Source organism: Dasypus novemcinctus, chromosome 8 (genome assembly GCF_030445035.2).
Source record: "Dasypus novemcinctus isolate mDasNov1 chromosome 8, mDasNov1.1.hap2, whole genome shotgun sequence".
NCBI classification, from domain to species: domain Eukaryota; kingdom Metazoa; phylum Chordata; class Mammalia; order Cingulata; family Dasypodidae; genus Dasypus; species Dasypus novemcinctus.
In genome coordinates this window covers 81,350,819-81,374,154 of record NC_080680.1, presented here as the reverse complement: position 1 = coordinate 81,374,154, position 23,336 = coordinate 81,350,819, and the positions used below count along the sequence as shown (strand labels likewise).

At 40.4% G+C, this 23,336-nt stretch overlaps 1 protein-coding gene and 1 long non-coding RNA gene across 10 annotated transcripts in view; one reads left to right on the top strand and one right to left on the bottom strand.

Annotated features, from left to right (window-relative positions):
* LOC131279477 (uncharacterized) overlaps nt 1-11,646 on the bottom strand; it is a 28,327-nt gene extending 16,681 nt beyond the window's left edge. The window contains exon 1 of the long non-coding RNA XR_009186849.2: nt 11,603-11,646. This is a non-coding gene — a long non-coding RNA (uncharacterized lncRNA). The remainder of the gene's footprint in view (nt 1-11,602) is intronic.
* The window catches only part of RNF38 (ring finger protein 38), a 189,008-nt gene that overhangs the window by 95,970 nt on the left and 69,702 nt on the right, over nt 1-23,336 (top strand). The window lies entirely within an intron of this gene.

Sequence of the window (23,336 nt, the reverse complement as noted above, 5' to 3'; positions counted from 1 at the left end):
TTTCCATTTCTACAAAGAAGGCCGTTGGAAGTTTGAGGGATTGTATTGAATCTCTTAATTGCTTTGGGGGAAATTGACATCTTAATAATAATTAGTCTTCCAAGCCAAGAACACGGAATGTTCTTCCATTTATTTGTCTTCGATTTCTGTTGGCAATGTTTTGTAGTTTTCTGTGTATAAATCCTTTACATCCTTGGTTAGATTTATTCCTAGGTATTTGATTCTTTTAGTTTCTACTACACATTATTTTTTTCTTGATCTCTTCTTCTGATTGTTTATTGCCAGTGTATAGAAATACTACTGAATTTTGGGTATTGATCTTGTACCCCACTTTGCTGAATTCATTTATTAGTTCTAGGAGCTTTCTTGTGGAATTTTCAGGATTTTCTGTCTATAGGATCATGTCATCTACAAATAGAGAAAGTTTTACTTCTTTCTTTGCCATTTGGAAGCCTTTTATTTCTTTTTCTTGCCTAGTTACTTTAGCAAGAACTTCCAGTACAATTTTGAATAGCAGTGGTGACAGTGGGCATCCTTGTTTTGTTTGTAATCTTAGATGGGAAGCTTGCAATCATTCACCATTGATTATAGTGTTAGCTGTGGGGTTTTCATATATGCCCTTTATCATGTTGAGGAAGTTTACTTTTTATTTTTTTTTATTTCTCCCCGCCCCCTTGTTTTTCACTTGTGTCTGTTTGTCTTCCTTGTTTCTTTAGGAGGCACTGGGAGCTGAACTTGAACCTCTGATGTGGGAAGGAGGTGCCTAATCGTTTGAACCACCTCCACTCCCTGCTTTGTTGTGCCTCTTGTTATGTTCTTCCTCTCCACATTTCTTGTTGCATTATCTTGTTGTGTCAGCTTGCTGCATTAACTCGCTCTCTCTTTCAGGAGGCACTGAGAACATTGCTCCCTGCCCTGTTGTGTCTCTCATTATGTCTTTTCTTTTTGTGTCTCTTGTTGTGTCAGATTTTTGTGCTAGCTTGCTCTCTTCTCTAGGAGGCATCAGGATCCAAATGAGCAACTTCCAGTGTGGTAGGCAGGAGCCTGGTTCCCTGAGCCATATCCACTTCCCAAGGAAGTTTACTTCTCTTTCCTAGTTTTCTAAGTGTTTTCATCAAGATGGGGTACCGGATTTTGTCAGATGTCTTTTCTTTGTTAATTGAGATAATCATGTGGATTTTTTTCTTCATTCTATTAATGTGGTATATTCATTAATTGTTTTTCTTATGTTGAACCAACCTTGCATACCAGGGATAAATCCTACCTGTTCATGATGTATAATTCTTTTAATATACTCTTCAATATACTATTGGATTTGGTAATACTAGTATTTTGTTGAGGATTTTTGCATCTATGCTCATAAGTGATTTGGTCTGTAGTTTTCTTTGTGGTATTTTTTCTGGTTTTGGTATGAGTGTGAGGTTGACCTTGTAAAATTAATTAGGGGGTGTTCCCTTCTCTTCGATTTTTGAGAAGATTTTGGGCAGGATTGGTATTAATTCTTCTTAGAACCTTTGGTAAAAATTCTCCTCTGAAACCTTCTGGTCCTGGGGTTTTCTTTGTTGGGAAGTTTTTGATTACTGATTCAATTCCTTTACTAGTAATTGGTTCATTGAGATCTATTGTTTCTTGAGTCAGTGTGGGTAGTTTGTGTGTTTCTAGGAATTTGTCCATTTTGTCTAGATTATATAATATGTTGGTGTATAGTTGTTTGTAGTATCCTCTTACTGTTTTTTATTTCTGTTGGGTCAGTAGTAAGGTCCCCCTATTCATTTCTGATTTTAGTCACTTGTGTCCTCTCTTTTTTACTTTACGAGTCTAACTAAAAGTTTGTCAGTTTTGTTGATCTTTTCAAAGAACCAGCTTTTGGTTTTGTTGATTCTATTGTTTTTCTTTTAACTATTTATCTTCTCTAATCTTTATTTCCTTCCTTCTGCAAGATTGGGTTTAGTTTGCTCTTCTTTTTCTAGATCTTCCAGTTGTGAGATAAGGTCTCTGACTTTTTTAGTGTAAACATTTATCCTCAGAACTGCCTTTGCTGTATCCCATAAGTTTTGGTATGTTGTGTTTTCATTTTATTTGCCTGAAGATATTTCCTCATTTCCCTTGTGATTTCCTTTTTAACCCATTGTGGTTTTTTTATTTGTTTGGTTTTTTGCTTTTAGGGGAGGTACTGGGGAGTGAACTTTGGACCTCCTACAGGAAAGCAGGCGCTCCACCACTTGAGCTATATCTGGTCCCCCTATTGGTTTTTTTTTTTTAGATTTTATTTTTATTGTTACTCACCCCCCCACCCCCTTCCCATCCCCCCCTCCCTCCACCCCCCCAGCTGTTTTTGCTGTCTGTCTCCATTCACTGTATGATCTTCTGTATCTGTTTCTCTTTTTGTCTCCTCATCTTTCTCCTGTAGGATTCACTGGAATTCGATCCTGGGAACCTCTGATGTGGAGAGAGGTTCCCTGTCAATTGCGCCACCTCAGTTCCTGGTCTCTGCTGCATTTCACTTTGACTCTCCCTTTCTCCTCTCTTTTGTTGTATCATCATGTTGCTGCATGACTCACTTGCATGGGTACTGGCTCACTTTGTGGGCACTTGGCTTGCCACTCAGGCACTGGCTCACCACACGGGCACTGACACAGGCACTCAGCTCACCATGTATACACTCAGCTCGCCGCACGGGCACCCATATGGGCACTCAGCTCACCATGCAGGCACTTGGCTCACCACATGGGCACCCGGCTCACCGTGCAGGCACTTGGCTTGCCATACAAGCACTGGCTGGCTGCACAATCGTGCTTTCTCTTCTTTTCATCAGTAAGCCCCAGGGAGCAAACCCAGGTCCTTTCATATGGTAGGGGAGGCCTTATCACTTGATCCACACCTGCTTCCCCTTGCCATTGGTTTTTTAAGAGTATTTTATTTCCACATTTGTGAATTTCCATTTCTTGCTCTGTTTATATCTAGCTTCATTCCATTTTGGTCAGAGAAGATACAGTGTATGGGTTCAATATTTTTTTAACTTATTGAAACTTGTTTTGTGACCTCAGATGTGGTCTGTCCTGGGGAATGATCCATTTGCACTCAAGAAGAATGTGTATCGTGTTGTTGCATGAAGTGTTCTATATATGTCTGTTATGTCTAGTTATATTTCCCTATTGATCTTCTCTCCAGATGTCTATCCATTATTGAAAGTGGTTTATTAAGTCTCCTGATATTAATGTAGAACCACCAATTTCTCCCGTCAAATTTGTCAGTATTTGCTTCATATGTTTTGGGGCTCTGTTGTTAATTGCATAAATATATATTTATAATTGTTTTCTTGTTGAATTCTCTTTATTAGTGTATAAAGACCATCTTTGTCCCTTGTAACTTTTTAACCTAAAGTCTCTTGTGTCTGATACTGGTATAGCAGCCCAGCTCTCTTTTGCTTACTAACTTGCATGGTATATTTTTTCCATCCTTTCAGCTTTAACCTGCTTATGTCTTTGAATTTAAGGTGAGTCTGTCATAGACAGCATACAGTTGCATCATGATTTTTTATTCTTTCTGCCAATCTCTGCGTTTTGACTGGAGAGTTTGCTCCATTTACATTTTTTAAAGATTTATTTACTCCCCCCCTGCCCTTCCCCCCTCCCCCCCCCCCCACCAGTTGTCTGCTCTCTGTCCATAAGCTGTATGTTGTTCTTCTGTGTCTGTCTGCATTCTTGTCAGGTGGCACCGGGAATCTGTCTCTTAAAGATTTATTTATTTATTTATTTCTCTCCCCTTCCCCGCCCCAGTTGTCTGCTCTCTGTGTCCATTCACTTTGTGATCTTCTGTATCCGCTTGTATTCTTGTCAGCTGCACCTGGAATCTGTATCTCTTTTTTGTTACGTCATCTTGCTGTATCAGCTCTCCATGTGTGTGGCACCACTCCAGGGTGGGCTGCGCTTTTCCCACAGGGCGACTTCCCTTGTGGGGCACACTGCTTACACATGGGGCACCCCTACACAGGGGCACCCCTGCGTGGCAGGGCACTCCTTTGCATGCCGCAGCACTGTGCGTGGCCCAGCTCATCACACGGGCCAGGAGGCCCTGGGTATCGAACCCTGGACCTCATATATGGTAGGTGGATGCTCTGTCATTTGAGCCACATCCACTTTCCTCCATTTACATTTAAAATCATTATTGATAATGCCATAAGAGCATTCTCTCCATTATCCCCAGTGGCACTGCCAAGGTTCAGTACCTGTCATCTTATCTGCACTGTGGGAATAGCTGATTGGTCACTTTCTTCTGTCCTTCACCTCGTGATCAGCACGATCTAAAACCTTCTGTGACTCAGTACATTTGGAAAAATGTCTGAAAAATGTCTAAGCTCTTTAGGACTGATTTTTTGTTTTCTTAAATGGAGCCCTTTCTTAAAGTTAAAATCAGAAAACTGGCTTTCTAATTTCCAAAGCCAGAACTGACTTTATTATAGGATTCTTTCAGTAGTCTTGAATTCATATGGGCCTCTGCTGCCTCCTTCTGGTCTTTAGCCACAACTGGTGGGTGCTTGCAATTAACCTGTTTTTTTTTTAATTTTAAAGAAGCTTTAGATTACATGAATATTACATCAAAAATATAAGGGATTCCCATATACCCCATTCCCTCCCTTACACACATACTTTGCCACATTAACAGCAGCTTTCATTAGTGTGGTACGTTTGTTACAATTTAAAAACACTGAAGCATTGCTACTAACCATGGATTATAGTTGTATTATAGTTTACACTTGCCCCTCACAATTTTATAGGTTTTATAGGTCACACCTGGGGCATACCTCTATGGCCTATGAAAGGTAATTAACCTTTTCCTCTCTGACAGGCAGTAACCCTTCTGAGACAAATTCCTTATGCGGATTGGTGGGTAGTAGATCATATTTTGTCGTACTTGTACATACTTTACGACCTGAATACTGCTTGTCTAATGCACCTGTCCCCTCAGTGAAGCTTCATTTTATTAGGTCCTTTGGGCTGGTTTTGTGAAGAAGGAAACTTAGGGAGTTGAGGGAGCATAGCTAGCTTTAGGAACATTTTTTTGAAATTTATTTACTTTTCTACCTTCTTTTTTTCTCCTTTTCCCTACCCACTTTCTTCTTAGTTTGTTCCTATTTCTCTGTGGGAATTTACTTACTGAGAAACACATTGTAATTTCCATTTCTGAGAAAGAATTGGAATTACCAGTGCCGAAACATTTAAATATTATTATTTTTTATAAGATTGTATTTATTTATTTAAAAGATTTATTTTCTTTATTCTTCTCCCCTTCCCCCCCTGTTGTCTGCTCTCTGTGTCCATTTTGTGTTCTCCCGAGTCTGCTTGCATTATCCGGCAGAACTGGGAAACTGCATCTCTTTTTGTTATGTCATCATGCTTCATCAGCTCTCCATGTCTGCGGTGCCACTCCTGGGCAGGCTGTGCATTTTTCACGCAGAGCGGTGCTCCTTGTGGGGTGCACTCCTTGTGCATGGGGCACCCCTACATGGGGGCGCCCCTGCGTGACACGGCGCTCCTTGCATGAGGCAGCACTGCGTGTGGGCCAGCTTACCACATGGGTCAGGGTGCCTGGGGATCGAACCCTGGACCCTCCATATTGTAGATGGACGCTCTATCAGTTAAGCCACGTCTGCTTCCCTGAATATTACTGATAAATAATAAATAGTTCGGAGTACATTAGCATATGCTAGACCCCTTGCCAGATTCAGTGAGACTTAGTCCTTACTTCAAGGGGTTTGGTATGTATTGGTTGGAAGAGCGGAGTAAATAAATAATTGCAAGATGGAATGATTAATGCTGTTGGGGTATAGAAGTGAGGCCACTAACTTGGCAGTAGGGGTTGGGGTCGGAGTAGGGTTTCAGTCAAGAGTCATGGCAGTGGATGTAATATGTAATAACAGAATGGCCCTCTCTTCTATGTTAACCAGAGGGAACTTCTTCATTAGCAGAGGTGAGGGACTTCCAGCAGGAAGGCCATTCTTTACCCAGCATCCTCTTCAGCAGGGCCCAGAGCTGGTTAATAGCATTTTTTCTTAAAATATTTTTCCTCCATGTGAATATCTCTTCAGTTTCTGGGAAATTGAATCTTTGTCTGTATCTCTTAACTCATGCATTTCAACATCTTAAAATAGATGCCCTTCCTTCCATTTCTATGCATTCCCTAGCAGCCAACATTTTCCCAACATTAATTGAGAACCTGCTTGTGTGTCCAGTGTTCTGCTGGGTATCAGTAATACACAAACAAAGCAGAAATGGGACCTGGCCCTGAGGAGCTTACAGTGAACCAGAAACAGACATTTAATGAATGTTGTAAGGTATTTTGATAGAAATATGTAGAGGGACAAAAAAGATAGCCTCATAGCCACTGTTTGTGAAAAGATCCTTCAGATAACCATTATTTAGATATTCCTTGATGTCCGGAATTATAAACTGAATCACATAACAAATTTTATATTTACTATTTAGCAGACTATTATCTAGCACTTACATAAAATGTTTATAATTTTATTGCTTATGCAGTGTGCTTGAACTTGTATTTCCAGTAGCAGTACCCTTTAAATTCACGTTTGTGGTGCTTTTCAAAAAAGCAGATTTTGTGTTTTAGTATGAGATCTTGCTCATATATATCATAGTTGTTTCTCCTTAGTTGTAAGTAAGGAAAAGAGAATTCATGAGTAAATACTTCAATACTTCAAGAGAAGTTTTCAGTACTCTTAATAAGTCAAGTTTTATTTAGTTTTATTTTATTTATTTTATTTTATTTTCTAGAAGACCCTCCCCAAGTAACTGCAGTATCAGCTACCAATTGAGCTGTCCTTTTATATTAAATAGCTTTAAGTTAGAATTTAATGCATTTTTGTTGGTGGTCTGAATCATTTAAAATGAGTAATTTGTGGTAACTTAGTTTACTGGATCAGCCAAACCCTTAGTATTACAGGTAGCACGTTAATCCACTTTGGAACTTCAGAACTGCCGCTCTACCCCTGCATTGAGTCCTGATTGAAGATCAGAAATGCATATGAAAACTTCCATTCTTACATGGAGAGTGGTTGGGAAAGCGAATATTCAGACTGTTTTTGTTATGTGGCCTTTGAGCAGTAGAATTAATAAATTAGGATATAGTTTAGTGGTCTGAAATTTCTCTATTTATAGTTAAGGTAGAATAATTAAAACCTGATTTTGGAGTACCTATTATATACAACTATTGTTCTAGGTGCTTGGGATATGTCAGTGAACATAGATCCCTTAAGATGTGTCTGAAAAACAGCAAAGTAGCTTAGTATGGCTGGTGTGCAGAGTAAGCAAACAAGTGAAATGTAGGAGATGAAGTTAGATGTAACAGGGACTATATCTTTTCAGATATACCTCTCTGTACCTACCCCCCCACCCCCTTTGCATATCCTAAAATTTTGAAAGTGGATTAGGGATTTCATGAATCCAGGAAATTGAACCCGGCACCTCCTATATGAGCCGCATCCTTTTCCTGACTCAGATCTTGTACACATTTAAGAGACCATAAGAGAATGTTATCAACATTTTCTCTATAAATTCAAAATTTAGATAAAATAGACAAATTACTAGAAAAATACACTTTACCAGAATAGACACAGTAAAAGACAGGAAATCTGAATAGTACCATAACTACTAAAGAAATTCAATTCTGGGTTCATTTGGCTAACCAGTGAATGCTGCCAAATATTTAAAGAAGGTATAACATCAGTCTTACAGAAACTCTTCTAGAGAAGAGAAAAAGAGACAGTTTCCCCTGATTCATTTTTTTAGGCTAGCAAAATCTTGATACAAAAATTGGAAAAAACATTACAAAAATGAAAGAGTATAGCTAATCTTAAGAGTACAGATGTAAAAAAACTAAACAAAGTATTAGCAAGCCAAACCCACCAATATATAAAAAGGGTGAATTCGATAAGATCAAAATGAGTTTATCAGGAATGTAAAATTGGTTTAACATGCAAAAACCCAGCATGTAAATCAAAGTGATTCACAGAAATAGATGAGAACCCCCTTAATTTGCTAAAGGGATCTAAAAACAACAACAACAAAAGCCCAATGCAGATCTTATATTTAAGTGAGATTTTGCAAATCTTCGTTTGAGATTTGGAATAAGACAGATGCTGCTGTCACCATGTCCATTTAGCACTTTACTGGAGGTCCTAGTCAATGCAGTAAGACAAGAAAAAGAAAAGTAATTTATGTTAGAATAAAAGAAACGCAACAGTCATGTTCTGCCAACAGAATTGTGTGGATAGAAAATTCAAAAGAATTTAGATAAAATATTAGAATTAAATTATATAAAAACCTAGACTAAACCTAAGAACAAAAATGTGAACTTTTATGAAATGATTTTGAAAAAAAATTATTGAAATTAAAATTTAAAAATTGAAAAAAGACAGGCAATAGCAGGATGCCTCCTATTCTATTCATAGATATGTTGAATATTCAGTATTGTGAAGATTTCAGTACCATCCCTCATTCATCTTTAGATCCAGCATAAGCCCAATCAGAACAACCAAAGGGTTGGATTTTTTATGTGTTTTGTTATTTTTTGGTGGAACTAGAAAATCTGATTCTAAAACTCCTATGGAAATTAGAAAAGGGAGAAAGCTTAGGCACTTTTGAAATGGGGGGAAAAAGTCAGAGGACTTGCTTTACCAGATTAAATAATGCCTTATAAAGCTACAGGAATTATGGTTTGGTATCACCACAAAGATAGATAAACCAGTGAAACAGAATATTTAATCCAGAAACAAACCTGTGCATATGTGGAAACTTGGTTTTTAACAAAGGAGCACTGAAGAAATAATCTTTTCAATATATGATGCTGTGTCAGTTGGATGTTCATATGGGAAAAAAAATGAAACTTGATTCTAACTCACCAAAAACAAAAATCTATTCCAGGTGATTTGTAGATCTAAATGTGAAAGCGGAAATAAGATTTAGAATAGGCGGTGGACTTGGCCCAGTTGTTAGGGTGTCCGTCTACCACATGGGAGGTCCGTGATTCAAACCCCGGGCCTCCTTGACCCGTGTGGAGCTGGCCCATGCACAGTGCTGATGCAGGCAAGGAGTTCCCTGCCACGCAGAGGTGTCCCCACGTAGGGTAGCCCCATGCACAAGGAGGAGAGCCCCGTAAGGAGAACTGCCCAGCGCGAAAGAAAGTGCAGCCTGCCCAGGAATGGCACAGCACACACGGAGAGCTGACACAAGATGACGCAACAAAAAGAAACACAGATTCCCGTGCCACTGACAACAACAGAAGCAGACAAAGAACAACACACAGCAAATAGACACAGAGAACAGACAACTGGGGTGGGGGTGGGGGTGGGGGAGAGAAATAAATAAATCTTTAAAAAAGACGATTTAGAATAGGCAAAATTTGTTCACTTAGTGATCAGTTTCATAAATTCTAAAGTTATATGTAGTTTCTGTCTAGTGAGGAGATAGATGCCTGAATGGAGTTCTATGATAGTTGCTATTATTTTCACATATTAGGATGATTGGGCACCAGGATAAACAGTCTCAATGATAGTCGCCAGACACATTTGAAGGAATATTTTCCTATTTGGTAAAAAATGTATTGCTATATTTTTACTTTAGAAGAGAGTGACTTTAATGAATTGGATACTTCAGGAAGAACAGTTTTTAGTAGTCTTTCACAGTTTTCACTCCTGTTTTGGAAACCAGTTTTAAAGGATAGTATTACAGTCAGATTTCTTAAAAATCTCTTGCCACAAGCCACTACTTTTCCTCTAAGTGCTGTGCTGTTCACAAGCCACATGTGGCTATTTAAACTGCTCCTGGTCAATTTATTAGTTGGAATAGCCCCATTATAGATGTTCAGTAGCCACATGTAGCTAGTGACTACCTTTTGGATGATGCAGAATTAGAATATTTCCATCACTGCAGAAAGTTCTATTGGGTAGTCCTTCAACAAGGCTTCTCACTTTTGTGGACACTAAATATAATTTTAGCTGGACTGAGGTCAAACAAATTATGGTATAATTTAACCCTGCCACATTAGTCAAAAGTGACCCACTTTAGTGCCTCTCTACTCTTCAGGTATTCACTAGGAAGAGTACCAGATTGTACATTAAGAAAATCAGATTTTCAATTTATCAAACCTGGAAATTGTGACAGCATTGTTCATATCTAGACAGACTTCCTGGATTAAGTTCTGAGAGCCAAGTTGGCTAAGATCTTAACCATTTGAGAAGGGTTCCCAATGAGTTTACCCCACCAAAAAAACAAACAAAAAACCCAAGGGAATTCACAGGTGAGGAACCCTGTAAATTCTATTAGATTCAGCACTTGCGGAATCTTTCATGATCAGACGGCTGCCAAATGGTGATTTCTCTCCCATTTCACAGTTTTCTTTTTCCTTTTCATTTATCACAAAACCCATATTCAAGAACAAAGGGAAAGCTGTTTTAGGATATCTGTATTATATATGGAAATTTGTTTAGCTGAAATTCTGATGGGAGATCTATAAGGCTGTTTGAACCCACAGCATAAGAGGGAAGTTGTGAGGGATCCAGAGGTAGAAATGGATTACATTGGATACACCTAAAGGTGTGGTTGGGACTTTGGGTTCTGCACCATGAAGTGAAAACGAAACAAAAACATTAAAATTTAGATGTAATCATCTCCAAACTGGCTTCATCTGGAGACTGGCAGAGAGGCCTTTTGGGGGAGAGGCAGCAAGAAAACTGGGGTACTTAATGGAGGTTTAAGGCTGGAGGAGGGGATGTGTTCAGAAGAGGCTATCTCATTCAAGCTTCCCTTTATCCTGGAATCATAAAAGCCTGTGATGTTATTGTTGGAACTTTGATTTAGCAGTTGCTAAGCACCTGTTGTTTTGTTTCAGGCATTAGGCTTGAGAGTCAGAACGGCTACAGTGCTTTAAGATGGGAGACAAATGTACACAAATAGCATACAGTATTATTCATACATAGAATGTATAAAGCTCAGATGATCCTGAAACACCATTTTACTCTGATGCCCTTATTTTCTACCCAGGGCAGCTGTGGCTCAGAGAGGAGAGGAGACTGGTTTCAAACAGTAATGATAAAAGAACTAGAACCTGCGTGTTCTGCTGACTTGCCCTGAAAGTTTTTGCTCTGCCATCCTAACCAAGTATCAAATATAATTGCCATCCTTGAAGGCACCATCTAATTCCTATCTGTTTTTAAGTAAGTCTACCTTTTCCGTGATGCCTCCTTGACCATCCTCTCTTCCATACTACATAACTATCTTTCCTTTCTATTTATTGTGCCTTTTTGGAAGGTCTTCCTTAGATCTTGAACGTGATCAGGACAGGAGCCAAACCGGCTTCAGTCTTCATCCCTATCTCATTTCCCATCCCTAGCAAACAGAGTAATTATCAGGCTTTTACATTTTTAAGCCTTAGAGTCGGACAGTTTGCGTTCAAACCTGCTTGGACTAATCACCACTCTCTAAATAAAAGTTGCTACCTGTCAGGCCACATTAATACATATTATATACTTAATTATATAGAATTAAGGTTACTGTTTGATTCCTGAGGTTTGGAGATACGGCACACTGACCAAACGATTTGCAGAGAGATTCGTTCGAATTCAGAAACAGGGCCTTCCTGCCAGCCCGCGAAGACCCGGCCTTGTTGAGCTTTGGGGGCGGGCTAGGGCGGGGCTGCGCCGTGGCGCTGCGCTACGGACTCTGTTGCCGGAACTAGTCTGAGAGGCGCGCCACTTTGCGCGCCTTCCCCGCCCCCTGCCCCTGTGGGGTGGAAACAAAGGGGGCTCCGCTTTTGGAGCCTAGCCTAGGGGGGGAAGGGGCGGAGCGCCCTGGCAGACTCGTGAGGTAGGCCCCCTCGGTTTGTTTCTGGAGGTGGCAGGACAGAGTAGGAGAGGGTAGAGGACCCTGAAACCATTTGTGGAAGGGCCGCGTGCTTTTGCGCGTACTGCGGCCTACGGATGAGGGGTGTCGTCTGCGCGCGCAGCCAAGGGTAATGCGCAGGCGTCTGCTGAGGCCAGGTCCGTGAGCGCTGAGGCGGGGGTGCGGCGGAGCGGTGGGGCGGAGCCCCGCGTGCAGCGGTGCGGGACAGAACTGAGGCCCGGGCGGTTGTGGCGCGGGACTGAGAGGATGGGGACGCCAAGGCGATAGCTGGCTGTTGTCAGCTCTGGGTGTGCAGCCGTCTTTTCCCAGCGTGGCCCGTGTGATGGTGCCGGGAGGAAGGAAGCGCCGTAACAGCGCCTCAGTCGGAACCCGCATTCCGGGGTTGAGGAGGCTCGGGAACGGGGGATCTGGCGAGCTGGCCGCTGGCTGGACGAACGGTCACAATAGGAGGCAGCGGGCCAGCGAGGAGACGCGGGAGCAGCCCGGAAGGGCAGAACCTCCCCTCTCAGGTACTACCCGCTGTGGCCGTTGGTCCCCGCGCGAAGGCGGGACGCGTCGCTGGCGGTTGGGAGCCTGCCGGGCCGTGCTTGGCGAACGGGCAGAGGTTTGATTGCCCAGTGCTCACTGGAGTGCGGCCTGGGAGCCCGATGCTCTTTGTTCCTGGGGCGGCAGCAGGGAGGAGTTGCAGTTGCAACCAGCGGGAGCTGTCAGCCCACTGCTCTCTGCCAGATGGCCTTGCTCTCTTGCTCCCTCCCTTTTTGCCGAGGCGCAGGTGAAATGATGTCACCCAGGAGAACGCGGAACCATCGGAAGGGTCCTCGCCCGTGTCCTTCTGATGCCGCGAGTTTCTGGGCAGGCTGTGTTTTGTTCTTAGGGAATGGAAGTTCTTCCGTTCAGTGCTGAAGAATGAGAGAGGTTCGTTCTTGAACTGGTAGTTTTTCAGGTTATTGAATGCCAAAGAGAATAAAGTTTTTTTTAACGTGTAGGACTCTTAAGGGACAGCACTTTTCTTTGTGCTGCAGGTGTGATGTATGCGATTATTCATTCAGGAAAAGTTGGGTACGCTATTTTTTTTACCTAAAGTAAAAATGAATATAATCGTTTATATGTAATCATTATATAAATTGTCTTTTCGTTTCTAATTCTTGAGTGGTGGGCTTAATGTATTCAAGTCTCATACACAGTCGTGTTACCTCATTGCAAGCTTCCAGGACCTGTTTGCAGGTACTACTGTGAATGAACACTTTTCCTATAAAATTCCTTTAAATAGCAACCAGCCCTTGTAACTAACTAGGTTTAAATAACAAAATTCGATTCACACAGTTTTCATGAAACCAAAACTTAAGGATCTAAAGGCAGATGGAATCAAACTAAAATTGTTCCTGACTTGGGGACACACAGGTCTATTGAATAGGACCTCTCTATATATGAGTAACAATACAAAACCGAGTATAGGTTTCAGATCAGTTATGGGATGCTGGGGCACACTTGCAAGCAAAAGATGAAATCTCTAACTGAATTTTTAAATGGGACGTGTATCACTTAAGCTAACCTCTTGCTTCATTTCCTACTGACATAAATTTACTGGCATTATGTGATTCACCTTTTGAAAATCTAAACCTTAAATATTTATTAGAGGGGTTCAATTTTAAGTTGATTTTTATAATTTTCTGTAAGACTTATTTCTCAGAGAATTGGTTAATATGCTCTGCCACTGACTGGCCATATGGGTCTGAAGTCCTCATCTGTTATCTTTTATAATTCTAGAAGGTAGTTTGCATTTCTGTACTTGTCAGAGTTTGTGTTCCCGCTGTCTTTATAACCAAATTAAGTTGGCAAGCAATTAATATGGGTACCTGAAAATATTCTCTACTAGAGCAATCTGATATTTGAGAAAGATTGGACAGGGGATGGCAAAGCCAGGCATGACTGAAGCTCAGTAAGCATCATAATGTAGGGTGTAGATACATTGTCTTTCTGCCAACAGCATTGGATGAGGCTTTTAGTTAATGCATTTTACACTGCTGGGCTTGGTTTCTATTTGTGATTTTTTTTTTCTACTTTTTTGTTGAGGCTGTAAGTGGGAGGCTATAAGAGGGTATAAGTTTGGTTAAACTTACTAGTTTTCTGGTTTTCCTATTAAGTACATGTACCAGGCACCAGTTTTTATTTTGTCTGCTTAACTCAGAGCTTGCTAGAAAAAGAAAAGGGGTCAGTTTAAAAAGTCTCATTTTTCCCCCAATTTATAAATCTTTCCTTTTTTAAAGATCATCTTCCCACCTCTAATTAGGTTAGGGGGTCCTGTTACCCTTATTACTACTTGTTTAATTGTTCTTCACTAGAATGAATTTCTTTGAAGGCAAGGACTATGTCTTTTCCCACTGTATTCATAGCATCTATCACCTGGTGGACCTGCAGTGAATATTTGAATGAATTGTGAATAAGTTACTTAAAACCGTAAACAACTCAGTCACAGCTCATCCTTCGACTATTGTAAAAAAAACTACAGTTATATTTATATGAAATCCCAATTTTGTATTGATTTGGATTGGCTGTGGTAATTTCTTAGAGATCAGATCTTTTTTTTTAAAGTCTTATGTGTGCAATATTACCCATATTCATATTTCACATGCGGTTTCATTATGCTATACAGACCCATGTTACATTTTTTAGCTTTATGATCTATTCTTTTTTTTTTAATATTTCATTTATTTCTCTCCCCCCTCATTGTTTGCATGCTGTCTGCTTGTTGTGTGCTGTGTCTGCTTGTCTTCCTTTTTTAGGAGGTACTGGGAATGAACTGGGGACCTTCCATGTGGGAGAGAGGTGCCCAATCTCTTGAGCCATCCCTGTTCTTGCTTGTTGTGTGTCTGACTGTGTTTCCTCTTTGTCTCATTGCTGCCTCATCTTGTTGTGTCAGCTTGCCAACCCATCGTGTCAACTTGCTGTCTTGCTTGTATTCTTTAGGAGGCACTGGAAACCAAACCCAGAACCTCCCTTGTGGTAGGCGGGTGCCCAACTGCTTGAGCCACATCTGATTCCTGAGATCAAATCTTTGAAGAGGTACTTGAGTAGATAAGAGCTGTATTTATTGAGAAGTTAGCAGCCTAAGAAAATGAGGTTGGATACTTCTTGAGGGGTAAAAAATCCTTGTGCAGTCAAGTCTGGATTGTGGAAGGGAAGGAAAGGAAAATTTATATATATATTCTAAGTGCAACTCTAATTTTTCCTAACCTTTATTTCCTCCTGCCTTCTCAGTACATGTAATAGTTGTACTTGTTGCCTATGTCTCCCTTCTGCCTCCCTCTCTTTAACTTATGGGTCTTTGGATCAAAGGAGGCTGAGCCTTATTCTCTTTTCACCAACCTTGACTTTACTCAGCTCCCAGAAGAGCATGGGCCCATATGGTTGTTTATGCTGTGTATTAGTCAGCCAAAGGTGTGCTGATGCAAAATACCAGGAATTGTTTGGCTTTTATTTTATTTCACTTTTAAGATATATTTTTTATTTATCCCCCCCGTTGTCTGCTTTCTGTGTCCATTTGCTGTGTGTTCTTTTGTGACCGCTTCTATCCTTATCAGTGGCACTGGGAATCTGTGTTTCTTTTTGTTGCATCATCCTGTGTCAGCTCTCCGTGTGTGCGGCGCCATTCTTGGGCAGGCTGCACTTTCCTTTGCACTAGGTGGCCCTCCCTACGGGGTGCACTCCCTGCGCATGGGGCTCCCCTACGCGGGGGGGCACCCCCTGCGTGGCACGGCACTCCTCGTGCGCATCAGCACTGCGCATGGGCCAGCTCCACACGGGTCAAGGAGGTCCGGGGTTTGAACCACGGACCTCCCGTGTGGTAGGCAGACGCCCTATCCATTGGCCCAAGTCCGCTTCCCTAGTTGGTTTTTATAAATGGTATTTATTTCGGGTAGGAGCTTACAGCTACCAGGCCATAAAGCATCAGTTACTTTCCTCACCAAAGTCTATTTTCACATGTTGGAGAAAGATGTCTGCCGATGTCTGTGAGAGTTCAGGCTTCCTGGGTTCCTCTGGACTCAGCTCCTGTTTTCTCCACAAGGACAGCTGTAGACTATGAGAATCTCTAGGCTTTTCCTCTCTCCACAAGGTCATCTGTAGACTATCAGGCAAATGGCTTTGTCTCTCTCCCTGGGGGTCAGCATCAAACTCCAACATCAAAACTTCAACATTAAAAATCCCTAACTCTGTTCTTTGCCATGCCTTTTATCTGTGAGTCCCCACCAAAGGGTGGGGACTCGATGCCGGACTGGCACAAGAGGTTTACATAGTTAAACTGCTACATGCTATGACTCAAGAATGCAAATAATAGTTTGTTTTAAAAATGGTTGTCCAGGTACTAGACAGTAATGATTTTCTTCCTGTAGATAGCATCAGTCTTTGATTTCCCCCTAGTACTGCCTTTTAGCTTTTACTTTTTATTTACAGAAGTAATATTATCATAGTTGCATAATGTTAGTAGTGTGTCTTTATCTTTTCTTTTTTTTTTTAAAGATTTATTTTTATTTATTTAATTCCCCTCCCCTCCCCTCCCCTGCTTGTCTGTTCTCTGTGTCTTTTTGCTGCATCTTGTTTCTTTGTCCGCTTCTGTTGTCGTCAGCGGCACGGGAAGTGTGGGCGGCGCCATTCCTCGGCAGCCTGCTCCCTCCTTCGCGCTGGGCGGCTCTCCTTATGGGTGCACTCCTTGCGCGTGGGGCTCCCCTACGCGGGGGACACCCCTGTGTGGCAGGGCACTCCTTGCGCGCATCAGCACTGCGCATGGGCCAGCTCCACACGGGTCAAGGAGGCCCGGGGCTTGAACCACGGACCTCCCATGTGGTAGACAGACGCCCTAACCACTGGGCCAAAGTCCGTTTTCCCTAGCTTTTATTTTCTTCTTTTATTCTTAATAGGCCTTTTTATACTTGTGAATTGTTAAAATTTCAGAAAGGAGTGGCATAGAGATTTTTGTCTTTTTAAATCAGCATAGAGTTGATTAGAGCTTTTATAGCCTTCCTCCTTACTAATCAAATTCATAAGAAACTTATCGCATAAACCAGAAAGGCAAGTTCTAGCATTTGGTTAGGGTTTGAAAGGTTATTCCTTCATCAAAATAGTTGTGTCTTCTGTGGGCCATGCGCTGTCCTAGGTGCTAGTAATGTTGTGTTCACCATGACAGGGAGCTTATGCCTACTTTCCTGAAGCTGTGCTCCAGTTACCTTATGGTTTGATTACCCATTAAAAATTCTTTAGAGGGAGCTCTTACAGTTTTTCTTCCTAATAATATTAGACAACTTTTTATCTCAAATTTATGAGAATCTGTGGATCATGGTATTTGCGTAATTGTTTTTCCCTTTAATATAAATAGCATGAATTTTTTTTCCTTGCTGCTTTTTAATAGTAGCATAAATAGTCCACCAAGCAAGTATGCAACAATTTTATTTAGCAAATACTTATTAGCCATTTAGTTTACTTCTAGTTTTCTTTTAAATTGTTGCTATTGCTGTTATGATGAACATATTTGTACTTCCAATATTTTGGTTTATAACATTAGGAGGAATTCTCAGATTAAGGTACAGATTTGAAGAATAATTGTATTGTTTTAAATAGATGAAATATGCCTAATTATTTCCAAAGAATTAATATTTGCCATCATGGAAGCAGTGAAATGTTTGGATTTTTAGATCATTTGGGGGTTTGACCTTTTCATTTAATAGGTGTACAGACTTGAACCTAAAGGAATAAAGGAGTTGCTGGAATCAACACTAAGCACTTGACTCTTTTTAGTTTACTAAAAACTGCTGGGAGCAATGTATAAGAAATGGGTTGGCTTTTATAATGGGAATTTATTAGATTAAAAGCTTAGAGTTTTGAAGCCAGGAAAGTGTCCAAATCAAAATATCATCAGGAGACAGGCTTCTTGCTATCCTGTAGTCTTTCTCACATGGCAAGGCACTTAGAGGCATCTGCTTCTCTTCCAGATCTCATTTCTTGGCTTCTGGCTGCTCTTTCTCTGGCTTGCTTTCTCTGGCTTACTCTCTTCTGTGTTCCTCTCTGAGCTCCTGGGTCTCCTCTCTCCATCTCCGCAGCTATTTTTTTTAAAGTCTGTTGCTTTTTTATATTATTACTTACCTTTATTCCTCCCCCCCCCCATTGTTTGTACTCGCTGTCTGCTCCTCTTCTTTTTAGGAGGTACCGGGAACCAAACCTGGGACCTCCATGTGGGAGAAAGGTGCCTGATTGCTTCAGCCACCTCCACTCCCTGTTTGTTGTGTCTCTCATTGGGTTGTTCATCTTTTTCTTGTTAATTGGAGGGATTTCTTTATATATTCTGGGTATTAAACCTTTATCAGGTATGTGGTTTCCAGATATTTTCTCCCACTATGTAGATTGTCATTTTACTTTAATGATAAAGTTCCCCAAAAGTTTTTTATTTTGATGAGGTTCCATTTATCATTTTCGTTGCTTGTGCTTTGGGTGTAAAATCTAAGAAACCATTGCCTAACATAAGGTCCTAAAGATGCTTCCCTACATTTTCTTATAGGAGTTTGAAAGTTCTCTTATATTAAGGTCTTTGATCCATTTTGGGTTGATTTTTGTATATGGTGTGAGGGTAAGGAGTCATCCTTTTTCTTTTTTTCCCCCTCAAATGGAGATCCAGTTTCCCAGCACCGTTTGTTGAAGAGACTTATTTTTTCCCAGTTGAGTGGTCTTTTGTCCCCTTGTCAAAAACCACTTGGCCATAAATGTGATGGTTGGTTTTTGAGCTCCCGTTGCTATTCCATTGGTCTCTATGTCTATCCTTGTGCCAGTACCATACTGTTTTGATTACTATGGCTTTATAGTAAGTTTTAAGATGGGGAAGTGTGAGTCCTTCAACTTCGTTCTTCATTTTCAAGCTGATTTTGGCTTTTCAGGGCCCCTTACCCTTCCATTTAAATTTGATGATTGGCTTTTCCATTTCTGCAAAGAAGGTTGTTGGAATTTTGATTGGGATTGAGTTGAATCTGTAAATTGCTTTGGGTAACATGGACATTGTAATGATATTTAGTCTTCAGGGCATAAGCATGGAATGTCCTTCCATTTATTTAGGTCTTTGATTTCATTTAGGAATATTTTGTAGTTTTCTCTGTACAAGTCCTTAACATCTTTGGTTAGATTTATTTCTCAATATTTGATTCTTTTAGTTGGTATAATGAATGGAAGTTTTCCCCCTCAATTTCTTCTTCTGATTATTCATTGCCAGTGTATAGAAACACTACTGAATTTTGGGTGTTGATCTTATACCCTGCCATGTTGCTTCCAGAATTCATTTATTTGCTCTAGGAGCTTTTTAGTGGATTTTACAGGATTTTCTCTGTATAGGATTATGCCATCTGCAAATAGGGAAAGTTTTACTTCTTCCTTTGCCATTTGGATGCTTTTTATTTCTTTTTCTTGCCTAATTGCTCTGGCAGGGCCTTCCAGGACACTGTTGAATGACATTGGTGAAAGTAAGCATCCTTGTCTTGTTCCTGATCTTAGAGGAAAAACTTCCCATTATTTTCATATATGCCCTTTATCATGTTGAGGAAATTTCCTTTTATTCCTAGGGTTCTAAGTGTTTATCAAGAAAGGGTTCTGTATTTTGTCAAATATCTTTTCTGTATGGATTGAGATGATCATGTGGATTTTTTTCATTCTGTTAATGTGTGTATCACATTGTTTTTCTTATGTTAAGCGAACCTTGGATACCGGGGATAAATCCCACCTGATTATGGTGTATGATTCTTTTAATATACTATTGGATTTGATTTGTTAGTATTTTGTTAGGGATTTTTGCATCTATATTCATAAGAGATATTGGTGTGTAGTTTTCTTTCTTTGTGGTATCTTCATCTGGCTTTGGTATGAGGGTGATGTTGGTCTCATAGAAGAGTTTGAGCAGAAGTGGAGTTAAGTCTTCTTGGAATGTTTGATAGAATTCCTCTGGTCCTGGGCTTTTTTTCTTGTTGTTGGGAGGTCTTTTAGATGACTGATTCAGTCTCTTCACTAGTAATTGGTCTTTTGCGATATTCTATTTCTTCTCTAGTCATTGTAGGTAGTTTGTGTGTTTCTAAGAATTTGTCCATTTCATCTAGATTATCTAATTTTTGGTGTACCTTTGTTCATAGTATACTTTTATAGTCCTTTCTATTTCAGTGGGGTTGGCAGTAATGTCCCCTTTATCATTTCTGATTCGTTTTGTATTTTTCTTTTTATGTCAGTCTAGGTTTTCATAGAAGCAACTTTTGATGATGATTCTATTTTTTCTCCCTGTTTTATTTATCTTCACACCACTCTGTTATTTACTTCCTTTGCAAGCTTTGTGTTTAGTTTGCTTTTTATTCTAGTTCTTTCAGTTTTGAAAGTAGGTCTTATTTGAAGTCTTTTTTTTTTTTTTTTAATTTATTTCTCTCTGTTTCCTCCCCCCCCCCCCCCGCAGTTGTCTGCTCTCTGTGTCCATTCACTGTGTGTTCTTCTGTGACCCCTTCTATCCTTATCAGCGGCACTGGGAATCTGTGTTTCTTTTTTGTTGTGTCATCTTGCTGTGCCAGCTCTCCATGTGTGTGGTGCCATTCCTGGGCAGGCTGCACTTTCTTTCATGCTGGGCGCCTCTCTTTACGGGATGCACTCCTTGCGCTTGGGGCTCCCCTACGTGGGGGACACCCCTGCATGGCATGGCACTCCTTGCATGCATCAGCACTGCCCATGGGCCAGCTCCACACAGGTCACGGAGGCCCGGGGTTTGAACCACAGACCTCCCATGTGGTAGGCAGACGCCCTATCCGTTGGGACTAGTCTGCTTCGTTCTTTTTTAATGTAAGCATTTAGAACTATAAATTTCCCTCTCAGCAGTGCCTTCATTGCATCTCATAATTTTTGGTATATTGTATTTTCATTTTCATTCCCCTAATTTAGGAAATTAGATATTTCCTAATTTCACTTGTGATTTTTCTCTTTAGCCCATGGATTCTTTTTTTTTTTTTTTTTTAGATTTATTTCCCCTTCCCTCCCCTGTTGTTTGCTCTCTGTGTCCATTCGCTGTGTATTCTTGCTGTGTGTTCTTTGTCCGCTTGCACCCTTGGTGGCACTGGGAAACTGTGTCTCTCTTTTGTTGCATCATCTTGCTACATCAGTTCTCCATGTGTGTGGTACCACTCCTGGACGAGCTGTGGTTTTTTCATGCAGGGCGGCTCTCCTTGCATGGGGCACCCGCCTGCGGGGGCACCCCTGCGTGGCATAGCACTCATAGCACTCCTTGTATGCAGCAGCTCTGTGCCTGGACCAGCTTACCACACAGGTCAGGCCAGGAGGCCCTGGGTATCGAATCCTGGACCCTCCCATATGGTTGGTGGATGCCCTATCAGTGGCATCACATCCGCTTCCCACCATTGATTCTTTAAGAGTATATTGTTTAATTTCCACATATTTGAATTTTCCATTTCTCCTATGTTGATTTTTAGCTTCATTTCATTGTGTTTGAAAGACTGAGTCTTGGAGTTCCTACTCCTGCCTCTTCCCTTGGTCTTCCCTTGGTCTTCCTCTCCCAAGCAGGACTTTTCAAGTGTGGTATGTATCCTAAAAGAAGGTTGACATTACCAAATCTTTGTAATGATCAACAGTTTTGCCATTCTAGAGAAAAATGGAATTGTACCAATTTTCGCATAAAGTAAAACTTCACGAAATTTAACTGAGGGAGAATTGGGGAATTAGCAGAAAATTGTATATGAATAATTTACAAGAAAACATTTTATTATTTTTAGGTACTTAAAATAGATTTAACTAGGCATTGTGGGATAGTTGATAGTTACTAATCAAACTAGATTTAAGGAAGAATCTTACTTAAAAAACCATAAGGTTTAGTGGGTTGAGTATTAACTTTGAGCCAGACAGCCTTGGGTTTTGATATTGATGAGATGTGTGACTTTAAGCAAGTTATACAACCCTGACTTGAATGTGTAAAGATTAAAGAGCCCAGATCAGTTCCTGGCACAAATTAGCTATTTACTAGATTGAAGTTGAAAAAATGCTTTAGTTCTTAAATAAAAATGTCTTAATTTGTCTTTCATAAACTAATACAGCCAAAATTCTGGAGAAGAATCTTTCCTTGAGTATGGTTACAATAATTTTTATTCTATTGATTTATAAATACAAATACATTGTGTTAGTTTTCTATCACTGCTTGTCAAATTACCACAAATTTAGTAGCTTAAAACATAACAAACCGATTGTCTCACAGTTTCCGTGGATCAGGGGTCCTGGTTGGAGTTATCTCATGGGCTCTATGCTCAGGATCTTACCTGACTGGAGTTGTGATTTCATCTGAGACTCTGAAATTTAGTCGCTGTTGGCAGAGTGTAGTTCTTGGTGTTGTAGGACTGAGAGCCCTGTTTTCTTGTTAGCTCTCAGCAGCTGTAATCACCCTTTTGATGAACTCAAAATCAGCTAGTTTGTGATCTGTCTTAATTACATGTGAAAATTCCTTCACCTTTATCATGTAATTTAACCTAATCAAAGGAATGAATTCCATCCTGTTTAACAAGTAGAGAGGAGTGGTTACGTAGGAAAGTACCCCAGGGGAATGGGAATTTCTGTGGCTGTCTTAGAATTTTGCATACCATGTATATACATACACAAACACAAAAAATGTTTGTAATTTTATCTTATCCCCTGGGGGTACCTAGTTTTGGTCAAGCCCACCTCATTTTGCTCCAGACCTTTATTAACTGTAGGATTTGAATATAGTAGCATTTCTCCAATGTATTGTTTGTCCTTGCTTTTTATAGGAATGTTACCACCTAAGGGAATAATTGTGTGGGTAGGAGAGGATATGCTTGAAAATTATTAACCTGTGGCCATAGGGGCCAGGGTTGCCAGTATTTACTTATATATAATAGAATTCTTAATTTTTAAAGAAATAAAGGACGAAAGAGAGGAAATCTGACTCCTGGCTTTATTTTCCCAGCCAGCTACCTGTACTCAGTGATTTTTAAGAGTGCTCCTTGTACAAACTTCTCTGGGTATGGTAGTTGAAGACAGATGTCCTTACTAAAACACTCTACAAAAGTACTTACTATGCAAGGATGAATATTAAACCTACATAGAGGTACAGACCATTTTGAGGGAGGATAAAATTGCTCTAAAATGGTAAAAGCAGTCCTGAGGTTTAGTGAAGAATCAGGAATGTGAAATATGCCTTTTCCTATGAAATCTTTTCTTACTCTTTTTTACCCTCAGATAAACTCGAGGATCCTACTTCTGTTCCTGTTTTGCCTCTATTATGGCATTAAAACATCCTACAGTTGGCTACTTGTTTTTTTATTAGAATAAGTTCCATGAAGGCAGGAACCATATTTTATCTTTTTATTTTCTTTCCTAGCATAAAACTCATGGCTTGTA